Consider the following 8,953-nt stretch of genomic DNA (forward strand, 5'->3'; position numbering starts at 1 on the left):
GTTGTTGTTCAGTCGCACAGTCGAGTCCGACTCTTCGCGACCCCATGGACCAGCTCCCGCCAGGCCCTCCTGTCTTCTGCTGTCCTCTGAAGTTGGCTCAATTTCATGTTCGTTGCATCAGTGACACTGTCTAACCATCTCATCCTTTGCCGTCCCCGTCTTCTTTGACCTTCAATCTTTCCCAGCATCAGGGTCTTCTCCAGTGAGTGCTCCCTTCTCATTTGGTGGCCAAAGTATTTGAGCTTCAGTTTCATTATCTGGCCTTCCAGGGAACCGTCAGGGTTGATTTCTTTTAGGATTGACTGATTTGATCTTCTTGCAGTCCAAGGGACTCTCAAGAGTCTTCTCCAGCACCATAATTCAAAATAATCTATTCTTCGGCGCTCGGCCTTCCTTATAGTCCAACTCTTACAGCCATACAGCTAGGTAATTTGTATGTGTGTTACATAACTGAAGTGAGCAAAAAAGAAAGGGCTCCTACAGTACATTATTATCTTCCGGCGTCTGAAGTTATTGCTTCAAGCTTGTCTGGCAATCAGGACTGTTTATGATAATGAACTTTTCTCCTACTGAGTTATGAGATATGCAGTCTTTTGCATTTTGAGATGAAAACTGGATTGAATTTAGGATTACCCATCTCCAGATGGGGATTGGAGTTCTCCTGGAATTACAACTGATTTCCAGACTACAGAGATCACTTCCCCTGTAGAAAAATGGTAGCTTTGGAGGGTGGACTCTATGACGTGATGCTGTGATAAGGTCCTTTCCCTCCCAACTCCCATTCTTCCTAAAATCCATCACCAAATCCCCAGAACAAGAAGTTAGCAGACATTTGTCACGGACATCTTATGGGGGGAGCTCGTAGATACAGACAGTTTTTAATTGTAAAGACTGTGGTGCATTTGTTCACATGGGTAACCAAGCCTCAAAAGTTTGTTGGGATGAGCCAAAGTGCTGCCGTATGTAACAGTCTGAATGGAAGCAGGGGGGCAGAAGTGAGGCGAAGGTCAGGGACGGGAGCAGGCATTCAGAAAAGGGCACTTGGTTTGCACATGGCAGAGAGGTAAGCACTGGATGTGCATCTGTGCGCTTGCACATGGGGAGTACTGCTTTGGGTGGTTGGATAATGCTGTGGAGCTGGCAGGAAACAAAAGTCTGCAAAAGGCAATTAAAGTGGAGCTGGCGTTTTTTGGAGAGTGGCAGCACTTGAAGATTGCTTGCGGTGCTGGGGAGCTTCGCAGTTCCGCTTGGGGTTCAAACTTGTTGCTGGATTTAGGACTTGACAGAAGGTGTGGAATTTTGGCTGCCTCACCCCCCTCCCCAAAGCCTCTTAACTATAGAAGTTTCCCTAAGGCAGGGCTTGTTGGGTCCCCCTGGTCGATGCCACTTGGCCACCCGCCTTTGGCCGCCATGCCTGTGACAACCAAATGCAGCCCTCCATGCTTCAGCTCATCAAACTCTTCTGAAATGTGCAAGTCTTTAAAAGGCCACAGGAGCCTCTGGTTGTTGCACCTTGATGGTCAGGCAGCAGTTCTCTGTGTTGTGCAAAACGTGTGCATATCGAGCAAAAGATGGTGAGGAGGGGTGTGAGTCACGGTCTGGTACCTGGCATTACATTACATTTTATAGCACACATAGCCCAGCCTGACAAATTGACATGTCAGATCCAACCCTCATAACAAATGAGTTCAACACCTCTGGCATAGAGTCAACCTTCAAAAGTGGTCATTTTCTCCAGGTGAATTGATCTCTATCACCTGGAGATCAGTTGTAACAGTGGGAAATGTCCAGCCACCACCTGGAGGTTGACAGCCCTATACTTATAGTTGGCCATCACAATTTACACTTGTCAGTCAAGTCAACAAGTGTAAATTGTCCTTGCCTTTTTTCCTCCCTGATATCTGTCCATTACGCCAAGCACAAAAGGTGGTGGTATATGTAAATGGCTTGTTTTCAGTTCTCAGCCACTTGGAATGTTCAAAGTGTACAGATATGTAATACTGGAAGGCTTGCTGCGTTGTTGGGAAGCACAATGATAATTCTACGATCTAAACTTCGCCAAGGCTGGCCCATCCTTGTGTATAAATGTCTGTCCATTGAAGTGTTTTGTTTAAGCTTTGCAGCTATTCTGTCAATAATGAAGCAACGAGTAACCTTTGCTACTAGTACTTCTGTAATGACTCTCTAAATTGCCAGTGCTGACATCACGGTCTACTTTTCTTCCCATCAATGACTCATGTGGCACATCAATATTCAAACACCCCTTCCCTCCCACAGGTACTGTTTCCCAAGAAGATCTTGCTTAGGGAGTGGCCTTCCTCTTTCCTACAGCTGTGAATAATGTGGGCATCGCAGGCCTTTGTACAGTGAACAGAAGATTATTATGCCTTTAATTTTAATACCCTGTCAGGGTTGGGGAGGGAGGTCTTCCACAAAGCAGGATGATTCTTTCCCCTATATAGCCTGTCCCCCTAACAATGAGACAGCTTCCATTTTTGCTTCTTTATCCCAAAATGCCAGAAGTATAACCTGATAGTAAGCATACATCATGCCCTCTGAAGTAGAACAATTAAATCAGTATGGCCCAAAGATCCCCCCCCCTTTTTTTTACACCAAGCCTGATGAAGAGTTCTGCAGAGCTTAAAAGCTTGCAGGCTGTGTTGGGTCTTAATAAAAGATATCACACAAGACTTTTGTGATTCAATAGATACGATTAGGGTTGCCAAGTCTGGGTTGGAAAATACCTGGAGACTTTGGGGGTGGAGCCAGGAGAGGGCGTGGTTTGGGGAGGGGAGGGGCCTCAGCATAGTACAATGCCACAGAGTCCACCCATCAAAGCAGCCATTTTCTTCAGGGGAGCTGATCTCTGTTGGCTTGAGATCAGTTGTAAAAGTGGGAGATCCCCAGGCCCCACCTGGAGGCTGGCAACCCTAGATACGATTCCTGCAGCCTGCCTTGCAGACTGACTGGGAAATCTTCCTGTAGTAGCTCTCCAGCCCTGTGTAGGCAGAAGGCTCTCTTCAAATGTTGAGAGACAGTAGCAGGTGCCACCACAGAATGACTGACATGGGGAGGGGCACTTCAGTATTTTTGCTCTGACAGGGTTGTGGGAGAAAATTTACAATTTTGGTTAAGTGAAAGTGGGTATTGAATTTTTTTAGTCCTTTCCTCCATACATACTTTAATTGACAAACACTTGGGAGAGGAGGTCATAGAGAATGGATGGTTTTAGGTTTTCAAGCAGGGGCTAAGAAAATCTTCAGGTAACTGATAGATATGTAATTGTATGACGATGGCTTGTGAAGTTAAAATGGCCCAACACACAGCCTGGCTCACCCATGTCACACCTGGCCCAAGGTACCAATAGTGCATTTTGGCTTACTACCACCTTCTGTATCGCCACCAAGCGGAAGTGGTGTTGGAGGACGTAAGGAGTGAGTCGGCACTTATCCTTGGGGCTGCTGGCCAGGTTTAGTGAGAGTTGTCCTGAAGTAGGGTCTCAGTTACTGGGGCTTGGCTTTCTCCTTTCTTCCTGGAGCCCTCCAGAGAACTGGCCCAGCAGGAGCTCTTTCTCTATACTAAGTGACCCCTGTCACAGAAATAAATGGTGGGGGGGTGTCTTTACCTAATGTGAAGCTATTTGTGGGGGGGGGTCTGCTTGGGAAATCCAGTTGCCACAAGCACGGTAAAATCTATCAGCCTGTAAATAATAGGTTTCATTAGGGGAGGGGTGAAAGTATCCTAGAAAGAGCAACTAACTAGGATGGGATGTGTTTTCCCTGCCTGAGAGCAAGGGAGTATAATTATTCCCACTCCTTCATACCGTCTTCTGGCTCTTTTCATATTTTATAGTGAGGATACCTCTCTTTTCTCAGTACCTACCCCCCACCTTCCTTTATGCTGGTGGTAAAGCTATAGGGAAAATAGCTTGAAGCCAACAAGTGCCCTCAGTGGAGCTAAATGGACCAAAGATGTGAACTCAGGAGTCTGTTACCTTTTAAGCTGCTTGGACTTTGAGAGGTGACTGGAGTTTCCCACCACCTTATTGCTGCTACCTCAACCTCTCCAGCCTCCCCTTAGTTGTTGCATGCATCAAAGTTGGCTGGAGAGGGGTGTGGGGAAGGGGTGAAGGACAGTGAGATGGTGGGGAAGGAATGTGAAAAGGGAACCGCAGAAAAGGAGGTTAAAGAGAAGGGAGCTTGAAAGAGGCAATGTAGAAGGGATTGGGAAGTAGGAAAGAGAGTGCTGGATAACCCATCAGCAAGTACCATGACACCCAGAGGGACCACATGGAACACTGTGGGATTATGGAGTACTGCACTTTGCTATCACTGTAAAGCTAGGATGCATTCCACTGAACTTGAAAGGAAGAGCACCTGCTTTATTTTGCTGTCCACAGAAGGACCACATTCAAACTTGCATTGCTGAACACACATGAAGCAACAACGTTTAAATCTGAAGTAAAATTTGAAATTTCTTTCCTTCATGCCCTTTCATAGACCCTAGTGTGGATGATGTCATTCATGGCATACCCTTGTGGATTAAGAAGTAATAATACAATACTGAGCCTATCCTATTTCACAGTATAATTTAACAAGAAGTATTCTTACTAATTTCTAGGAGAGGGGTAGTGCTTTCTTGTAGGAACAATCAGCTTATATAAATCCACATTGGAGCAGTTTATGTGGGCAAGTGCAACTGTGTAAAGTATTGTGTCAGCCTGCAAAAAGGTAACTTTCCTATGCACATTCCAGAACGTGAAACAGATGCTACAGCTGAGCTCTTGGACAGCTTCAGTCACCACAGGGCCAACTGTAGTCTGCTGATCTTGCTGGATGGCAAAAAAAAAATTTTCTCCACTTTGGAAGCCTCTCCCCTCCCCAAGCCCCACTCTCTTCAGGATCGACCCCCAAAATCTCCACGTGTTTCCCAATCTGGAGCTGGCAACCCTATCTTAATCCTATATTACTCTGTTTCCAAATCCACACTTGCTCCTGTCAAACTAGATGTGTGCTGGGAGTTTTATGTTCAGAGCTCCCTGCAGTTTCTGAAACTTAATTCTCAGACATGTGGGAACTTGTTTAGATTGGAACTCCAAGAAAAGGGGATTTAAAGCCTCCTCTCACACCCCCAAACCACTTCCCCAACCTGAAATGGCCCTGGGGATCCTCTGGAGCATTTGGCTAAAGGAGATTGTCCTTGACATTCAATATATCATGGAAGAACGGACTTGTTAAGATCATGGTAACAAACTTCTGCAGATTAAAGTTTTTTTTGGGGGGGGGGACTCACCAACACCATTTTCTTTTGATGGTAGTATGGTTGCCATTCCATTCCTGCACATGAATCAGACCACCATTGTCCCTGGTTATAACACTCTAAAAGAGAAAAAAGAGAATTTGAATACTGAAAGGACATTATTAGTTTCGTCTAACTGCAGTTCCGATGGTCAACAAACTTAGCTGTCAAGATGTTCTATTTCAATGTCCTAAAACACAGCAAACATTCCAAGAGATAACAGCAATGTCCACCTTGGCTTTCCTGTTATCCAGTGTTATTTCCTCAAACTCTTGGCCCAGTCTAAAGGAGATCTCATTAACTTTGAAGGCGGTCTCTGTTCGAATTGTGGTAAGGTCTTTGTCCATGGTGATGATTATTTTGGATTTGGCTAGGCTAGCAATTTTCCTTTGGGCAAAATTGACTCCTATAAATTGGAGGCAAAGCAGAGTATGAGCTTTCAGAAAGATTCTAGGTGATGTGTTTTAATTACTCATAACCAAACCAGATAAGGCAGTCCTAAATAACCTTGGATTACATCTTGCAGATTTAAATCTTGCAGACCTCATAATGATTTCCTTTAGTGCAAGAAGCCCTCACTGATGCAAGAGACTACTACCACTACTGGTTGGATCTATGGGGACCAACCCCATATATTTAAATATTTTCAGCGGCAGCGCTGTCTTACACTTGGTACCAGTAAAACAGGATCAAGTAAAACAAAGCTAAAACAGATCCACCCATGGAAAATTGTAAATCTGTTCTAATGTATTTATTTTCTTGTTCATCACTAATATGCTAATGGTCAAAGAGATAGAAATATCCTGGATAGAAATATCCTGCCAGTTCAGACCCCATTAATGTGTATTTACATTTAGGATTTTTGGCTCCAATGTGCATCACCTTGCACTTGGCCACATTGAACCCCATTTGCCATGTTGACGCCCACGTGCCCATCCTTGACAGATCCCTTTGGAGTGCCTCACAATCCTCACTGGTTTTCACCACCCTGAACAACTTCATATCATCCGCAAATTTAGCCACTTCACTGCTTACTCCCAACTCCAAATCATTAATGAACAAGTTAAAAAGCAGTGGACCAAGTACTGATCCCTGCAGTACCCCACTGCTTACCACCCTCCACTGAGAAAATTGCCCATTTATACTCACTCTCTGTTTTCTATTAATTAGCCAGTTTTTGATCCACAAAAGGACTTGTCCTTTTATCCCATGATTTTTTAGCTTACTTAGGAGCCTTTGATGAGGAACTTTATCAAAAAAGCTTTCTGGAAGTCAAGGTAAACAATATCTATTGGATCCCCCTTGTCCACATGTTTGTTCACCCCCTCAAAGAACACTAACAGGTTAGTGAGACAAGATCTTCCCTTACAGAACCCATGCTGAGTCTGCCTCAATAGGTTTTGTTCATTTATGTGCCTACTAATTTTTTCCTTAAGAATGGTTTCCACCAATTTACCCGGTATCAACATCAGACTGACTGGCCTCTAATTTCCCAGATCTCCTCTGGAACCCTTTTTAAGGATGGGAGTGACATTAGCTACCTTCCAGTCCTCAGGAATGGAGGCAGATTTTAAGGAAAGATTAACCCCTCCCAAAATCAGCAGTTCTGGAGTGGGCAAGCACTTCTCATCTTCCACAGTGAAGACAGAGGCAAAAAATGCATTTAGCTTCTCAGCCATTTCACTATCATCCTTTAGTACTCCTTTTACCCCTTGGTCATCCAAAGGCCCCACTGCCTCCCTGGCTGGTTTCCTGCTTCTAATGTATTTGAAGAAAGTTTTATTGTTGGTTTTTACGTTTTTCGCTATATGCTCCTCATATTCCGTTTTTGCCTGCCTGACCACAGACTTGCATTTTATTTGCCATAGCCTGTGTTCCGTTTTATCAGCCTCACCGTGACTAGCTTTCCACTGCTTAAAGGAATTCTTTTTACCTTTTACAGCTTCCATTACTTTGTTTGTTAACCATGCAGGCTTTTTCCTATACCTTTCCTATGCCTTTCCTAACCTGCGGAATATGTTTTTTTTTTAGCTTCTAGGATCGTAGTTTTAAATAGTTTCCAAGCTTCCCCAATTGTTTTGACCCTTTCTACTTTTCGTTTCAGTTTCCTCCCCACATGTCCCCTCATATCAGAGAAGTTACCCCTTTTAGAGTTAAAAGTGGTTGTGTCAGTCTTTTTGGCCAATTCCCTCTTTATACAAATGTTGAACTCAACAACATTATGATCACTGTTCCCAAACGGTGTTCTGGTTCGAAATAAAGCTTTACATCCTCCTACAAATTAATCTCAAAACTACTAAGGAATCCTGAGGATCTCACTTTACATACAATACCAGATTGAGGATCATCTTTGATACTTCCCAACAGAAAAGGCTTGCTTACCCAGTTCTTTCCTATATTCGTCAACATTTTCACTGGAGATCAGTTTCTAGGTTCCTAAAAACTGCTCAGACATTATGTAAAAGGGATGAGTAGAGATCCTTAAGGAAAGAAACATGAAAATGGCATTTGCTGATGAAATATAGGCCTGAGAGGTTTCTGCAAGAAAGCCTCCAGGTTTGTTCGTGTCAGGAAAGTGCCATACAAACTTCCTGGCTGGAAGTTATCCCTCCTCTTTGCTGCTTTCTCCACTTGCTTCCTTTCTGAGCCCAATGTGGGGGTGGTAATAGCAAAAGCTGTGGCTGTCACTGCTACCACTCACCCACTCTTTCTGGGCCCAGTAGGATGGCAGCAGGTGGCAGCAGAGAGGAGGAGCAAGTTGCTGCTGTCATCCCTACCCCAACAAATGAGTAAACAGTGGTGACCACTCTTCCTCTATCCCACACCCTTGATAATCCAAGGACATCACATCCTACAACTCCCCAAGGAACTCACATCACATCTTCTGTGATGCCCTAGGGATTTCCCCAGACTCTTTGGTCTTTACCTACAGTGTCAGAAGCGACATCACTTCACCCTGAAAATCCACCCTCCCCATGCACTGCCTCCAAATCTCCTCACATTTCTTTGTTCAGAGCTGGCAACCCTAATGGCCATTGGGCCACTGAGAATTGGAACGCTACTGCTACATGGTTTTTAGGGCCACACACACTGAGTGCATCCAGTATCTGAAAAAGATGCCCACAGAGATATAACCAAAGGACCCATTCTAAACAGAGCAGGAGGTGGCTAGCACTGGCAAAGAAACCTTCAGTTAGACTACTGTTAACACATTTCAGTCCTGCTAACGCATTTCAGTGAACACAAGTACATAAAGTGTGTAAATATATACATCTGTTTGTAAGAAACAGCCAACACGCTTACTTTGCAATTGGAAACAGGGACTAATACCTAGATAAATGTGGGGTTTGTATCACATGTTCAGCCGTACATGCATTGAGTGAACAAGAAAATTACTTAAACACATTTTTTAAAATCAAGTGTATAGTGTATACTGTACATGGATTGAACATGCATTCAGTGTAACTTGTGAACCACGCTGGTGGCATATGAGAAGCCCATGCCACAACACATGACTTTCCTTGGACGCTGTATGGTAAATAATAATTTAACTGACCCACAGAAATCAGTAGAATTTATATTAGTTGAGTGAGGTAGGGTTGCCAGAATTGCAACTGATCTCCAGACTACAGAAATCAGTTGCTGGGAGAAAATG

At 44.1% G+C, this 8,953-nt stretch overlaps 1 pseudogene; it reads right to left on the reverse strand.

Annotated features, from left to right (window-relative positions):
* Positions 1 to 5,288: 5,288 nt before the first annotated feature.
* On the reverse strand, positions 5,289 to 7,753 carry LOC107105623 (annotated as a pseudogene).
* Between the last annotated feature and the right edge of the window lie 1,200 nt (positions 7,754 to 8,953).

The sequence above is a fragment of the Gekko japonicus genome, unplaced genomic scaffold (genome assembly GCF_001447785.1).
Source record: "Gekko japonicus isolate JY-2015 unplaced genomic scaffold, Gekko_japonicus_V1.1 scaffold3606, whole genome shotgun sequence".
Lineage (NCBI taxonomy): Eukaryota > Metazoa > Chordata > Lepidosauria > Squamata > Gekkonidae > Gekko > Gekko japonicus.